This window comes from Lathyrus oleraceus, chromosome 6 (assembly GCF_024323335.1).
Source record: "Lathyrus oleraceus cultivar Zhongwan6 chromosome 6, CAAS_Psat_ZW6_1.0, whole genome shotgun sequence".
In the NCBI taxonomy this organism is placed as follows: domain Eukaryota; kingdom Viridiplantae; phylum Streptophyta; class Magnoliopsida; order Fabales; family Fabaceae; genus Lathyrus; species Lathyrus oleraceus.
In genome coordinates this window covers 395501520-395507704 of record NC_066584.1, presented here as the reverse complement: position 1 = coordinate 395507704, position 6185 = coordinate 395501520, and the positions used below count along the sequence as shown (strand labels likewise).

At 34.9% G+C, this 6185-nt stretch overlaps 1 long non-coding RNA gene across 1 annotated transcript; it reads right to left on the bottom strand.

Annotated features, from left to right (window-relative positions):
* Window positions 1-2735: 2735 nt before the first annotated feature.
* LOC127091489 (uncharacterized) lies at window positions 2736-5789 on the bottom strand. The gene is made up of 3 exons (XR_007791925.1): window positions 5283-5789; window positions 4371-4555; window positions 2736-4293 (listed from the first exon to the last, which is right to left on the bottom strand). It is a non-coding gene; the product is annotated as an uncharacterized LOC127091489 (long non-coding RNA).
* Window positions 5790-6185: the final 396 nt, after the last annotated feature.

The window sequence follows — 6185 nt, the reverse complement described above, 5'->3', positions numbered from 1 at the left end:
GACAAGAGATCGAAAGAAAAACGGCACATGAAGAGTATAGGGAATTTTTAGAATTTTGGTGGAAGGGAATCCCAAAGTTCCAAAAATTCTACTTATCAAAAGGGTGAGAGCAACTGCAATAAAAATGGTGGTCAAAACAACATTAGTGGTGAAAGGAGAAGGATTCACAAGAGCAAGATGCAATTCTTTATTTGTCAAAAGTTCGGTCATTTTGCATGAGAGTGTAATGAAAACAATAAGGAACCTCAAGTGGATGAAGCCAAGGTTGCAAGATACGAGTTTGATGAGGAGAACACACTTTTGGTCATGATCATAGAGGGGAATACATCAACAATAGGTTGTGGGATAACAACAACAACAATATTGAAAACGTTGTAGAACCATGTTGTAACCGCTTACGTAAATTTTGTAACCGGTTACATGCAAAAGAAAATGCAATTGTGACATTGAAAGAAGCATTGTAATGCAACGATCAATGGTATTTGGACTCTGGATGTTGTATTCATATGACAGGGAGGAAAATTTGGTTTGTTACAATCAATCGTGCCTTGAAGAACAAAGTGAAGTTCACAGATGACACCACTCTAGCGGCTGATGGGATAAGTGATGTTTTGATCATAAGAAGGGATGTTGTATATTCCTTGATCCTGAGAAGGGTTACAAGATTCACACTTAGAACAAGACGCTAAACATTATGGATGCAATTAGGGTTTTGGTCCTAAAATCTCTTATGCATGCCAACAAAACTTTCAAGGTTAAATTGAAGGTTATGGAGCATATGTGGTCTTGCTACAGTGACTAGTTGAAAAGAATGAATATGTCACTATAGGCTTGGGCATCTCAACTTTAGAGATCTAAATGCCTTGCAAAAGAATAGAATGGTAATGAGGCTTCTATTGATCAACATATTGGTTGAGATTTGGGAAGAATGTGTGCAAGCGAAGCAAAATAAGGGTAAATTCAGCAAGGATACATGTTGTAGAACCAAGTATCACCTTGAGATGGTGTATTCTGATGTGTGTGGACCGATGCAAGTTGACTCGATTGGTGGCAATAAATATTTTGTCACGTTCATCAATGATTATAGTAGAAAGCTATGAGCATACCTAATAAAGAGAAAGGAAGAGGTATTTGAAGTGTTTAAGAAGTTCAAGCCCATGATTGAGAGGAAAATCGGTCACAAGCTCAAAGTTCTCAAAGCAGATGGTGGAGGCGAATATCTCTCAAATGAATTTGGGAGGTTTTGTGATCAAAATGGCATAATACACGAGTTAGTACCACCCTATACACTACAACAAAACGGTGTTGTCGAAAGGAAGAATAGATCAATTATGAACATGGCGTGAAACATGTTGAAAGGGAAGAACTTGCCAAAAGAGTTATTGGGAGAAGCGATGTCCACAGTTGCATATGTTATGAATATGTGTCAAATGAAGAAGCTTGAGAAGATAACACCGGAGGAAGCATGGTCTGGATTTAAACTAAATCTGAATCACTTGAGAGTTTTCGGTTCCATAACATATCGACATGTGCCAGGACAAATTAGGAAGAAGCTGGATGATAAGGGAGAATTGGTGATACTTGTAGGGTATCACTCTATAGGTTGTTACAAGTTGTATGATACCACAAACAGAAGGATTGTGACCAGGGGAGACGTCACTTTCAACGAAGTCAAGGAGTTGCAATAACCTATAACCAATTACCATAAAGTTGTAACCAGTTACTACAGTGAAAGATCAATTTCTGCAGAGCTGGAAAATGCGTAATCTACCCCCATCGAAGTCCGAATTGAAGAGAATGTAAGAAGATCAATAATGCAAAGAGGTTTTCCTCCAAGACTCCAAGATTGTGAGTTGTTCCAAGACAACAAAGTCAATGATGATAGGGATTTCGTCTATTTTGTATTTATGGCCGAATCCAAACCCATTAAAACAAAAGAGGCATTGAGTGATCCAAAATGCATTTGTGCTTTGAAGGGGGAGATGTAATCCATTGAGAAGAACAAGACTTGGGATTTTGTTGCTCTACTAGAAGAAAAGAAGTCAATTGGTGTAAGATGGATATTCAAAGTGAAGGCATATCCCAATGGTGAGATAATAAAGCATAAGGCTCGATTAGTTGTAAATGGATTCTTGCAAAGAGAAGGCATAGACTTTGAAGAGGTATTTGTACAAGTTGCTAGAATTGAAACCATTAGGCTAGTTGTTGGTATTGCGAATAACATTAGTTGGTCCATCTTGTCATACCTTAAATTTTACCATAAGATTTTTTTCATCCACAATAGCATGGCATGATCATTCCATTCATACCATCATTCGTTTCATTAAATCATTCAGAGATCCAAATGTATGAATAGTCCAAAAATTAATTGTTTACGGTTAATTCTCTGCTCACAATTCATCTGTATCATTATCATTCATCAATATATTTTGGAATAAAAGTCAAAAAGTCAAAGTTTGACTCGATTGATTTTCGTTGCTAATTCATGTGCAATTGGTTCAAAATTCATTTGCATTGCTTACATTTTTGCATTTATATTTTATTACCATCTTATATCAAAAGTTGATTGATATTACATCTTTGATATTTGAATTTGTATCTCAAATATTAAATTTACACTGCTTTAATTAATTTTTAACATAAGGAAAATAAGATCAAAACGAATAGCATTTATATTAATTAATTCAAATATTTATTTTTGAGTTTAATTGGAATACACTGACAGTGTAAAAGGATATTGAAACAAGTTTGACTTTTATTTTAAAAATTTATAAAGTAATGCAAATGAGTGATGGTGATGAATTGATAGTGTAAAACTTTTTACACTAACTACTAACTGCGTATAGTAATTAATCCCTTTGTCTTTTATATTACATTTCAATCCGTCATTACATTTAGTTTAAATTGTACAATTATATAAAAGAAAAAAAAGGATGAACAACAATCGGCGGAAGTAAAAGGGAAACTGCAGGTTGGTGCCCATTATTTTGAGGAGGGAAATAATGATGTATTGCCATGGCTTTGTATTATCATCGAAACTCTTCTCAATTATCGAACCACCAACGAGACTCTGTTGAACGTCACATCCAAAGCCAATGGTAGACTTCAAAAACTTGCTCTTGTGAACTGTATCCACATCACTAATCAAGGACTACAAAGGGTCATAGAACAAAACCCTTCCATTAAAGAGCTTCATATTCCGGCATGCACTAGCATAACCTCTGAAGGAATTCTAAAAGCTGTAGAAACATTGTGCCAAAGAAACAATTGCTTCATCATAGGTGTGGAAGTTACAAAAAGAATGTCCATCTATATATCATTATCATCTCCCTAATGAAATACGAATTTAGAATGGACACTTAAGTTATAATAACACAAGTCATTAATTGCTTTACACACTAAGTTAGAAACTTACATGCAAATTGATTCTTCCCTTCTTTTAACAAAATACATAAGGTTCAAATTTCATTGAGATCCAAAAAGACATGAAAAAATGATTAACTCAGTCCATAACCATATTGAAGATGATGACTATGATGAAGGACCAGCTTCTACCCGACTCTCGCTTTCTCGGCGCAGACTATTCTCTCGCCTAAAAGCAACATTAGCACCTTGAAAGATGGTTCCTAGAATTTTCAATGCCTTGGCTCGAGACCTCAGAACATCTTTCGATGTGGTAGGTCTATCGCATCATCTAAAGAGCATTCGCGCACTTCACAAAGTGGTGCGGACGCGAAATCATATATACTCATTAGCCAACTTCCTTGTGATCCATATGAAAAACATGTCGTGGCAACCGAATATTACTTGTTCCTCTTCAAAGTCAAATATGGCACTTGTTTCAGATTCCTTAAATAATGAGATGGATAATTCTGGAGAATGCTCTTCCTCCAGTGTAATCGAAATGGACGTTGTACGTGAAGATTTAACAGAAAAAGAAGCTCTTTTACGGGTCAAGGACCATACCCAGAGGAAAAAAGGCTTCAAGGAAAAATGTGTGAATTCTTCATTGACAAAGAGAATGATACCAAAGTGAAGAAGACATTATAATCATATCAACAACTAGATCAAATATGAGTGGAAATTTTGGTTTTCTTTCCAATATACAAAGAGCTAATGTTGCAATCACTAGGGCTAGGCATTGCCTTTGGATGATAAGAAATGCTACAACATTGGTTAATAATAAGTCTGTGTGGAGAAAATTTGTTGGTGATGCAAAGGAAAGAAAGTGTTTCCATAATGCTGATATTGAAGATGCTTTGTTTGAATTTGAACTAGTAGATGATTATGTATCTGCATTCAATAAATTAAGCATAAGGGACATTTCAATATGCATAGAAAAATAGTATCAGGTGACCAAAATGAAATACCACATCATATGCGGCCGCACCAAGCCCTCGTAATCTACAATCTTGACGTTCCTGCTAATTGCAATCATTTGGAAAAGGGTGCCACTTTTAGCCAAAGGCGACATGCTGCAGAGGTTTTGGCAAGATCTACCGATTCAACGGTTGTAAGTAATATATGGATTCTGAACTCCATTGCTGGCTACAAGCTGCAAGAAGGAGACCCTCTTATGAATATTGTATACAGTGAAAATTTGAAGGAAAAACGTAGTGAGAATACTGCAGAATTTGAATTTCAAAACTTCAAAACTCACTTCAAATTAACCCTAACCGAATAACTAAACCCGCCCTAGTCGACCGCACTTAACAACCTGCCCAAACAGTTAAAATCTCCATTTTCAATATACAACAAAAACCAAATTAAAACTCACTTGAAACACACTTCAATTCAGTCTCAAACTAACACAAAAGCTAACTAATTTCCATTAGACAAATACAAATTCTAACTACTTCATTGAGACTCAATCATAACCCTTCCTTAATCTCTTATGAGGATCATTATCCTAGGACTCAAAATCATCCAAACTTAACCAAATAATAGAATTTCCCTCCAAAATTCATTCACCCTCACCTATAAAAACCACCATTTTTCACTCCTCATCATCAACAATTTTCACCCTCAAATCACTCTGTCCAAAATTACAGCCTCATCATCACCCACATATCACCAAACCCCTTTGACATCACTCATCAGAACTTCACATTGAAGCTCTGATGGAGTAGGGCTCAACCTCACTGCTCAATCTTTCATCACTCTGTTCATCATCATGCAACAATCTCTTTCATTCCTAACTCTATAATTCAGACTCAAGAAGAAAAGGGGAAGAATAAAAATACTCGTGGATTATCTAAAAGCAGAGGAAAAATAATTCTTACTTGGATATCGCAACATCTCTAGGTTTCTTTCTCTGTCACCACCACCATTGAAGAGCCATCGGAGCGTCTCCGATAGGTAAGCATCGAAACCAACTTCTCTTTTATCCTTTACGCCAAATCACCATACTATGTGATTAAATTCTTCATGCTGGCACGATTTCCCCTTTATTTTCTTAATCTACTCAATGTTTGGAGCTTATTTATACTTAGAGACATGTAGGGTTTCGGTTCCATGAGTGAATCAGAGGGTTTTCTCTAGGGTTTTGGTAATTTAAAGGGTGAGGTTAGAAAGGAGATGAAGAGAGGAGTTGAATAGTGGGTTTATTATGAGTCTGGGACTCCACCGCCGCCAGAGACGATTTTCGACGGGGTGGAAGATGGTTTCTGGAAAAGCTTGCAGAATGAGAGAGAGGAAGCTTGCAGAATACTTAACATCATTGATAGCTGGGGAGAAAGAGTGTTACTTAACATCATTCTACAATGAGTCGTAATTTTAAAATGATAGTTTCTCTTTTATAGGTAGTTTTCATATTTTACAAAATACTTGTATCGTTCATTCAGAGATATTTAGTACTATTTTCTTTGATGAAATAAATTATTACCAAATAATTTTGTGTTTATAAGACTTTTAGTAATATTTTCTTTCACTTTGTAACGATCTTAGAGTATAATATTTTTAAATCATTATTAATATACAAAATTGTGGAGAGATATTATAGGTTGAACAATCCTAAAAAAAACTCGTATTTTATGAGTCCAAGATAATTTGATTACTTACGACATTCACTTTTATATATATATATATATATATATATATATATATATATATATATATATATATATATATATTATATATATATATATATATATATATATATATATATATATATATATATATATATA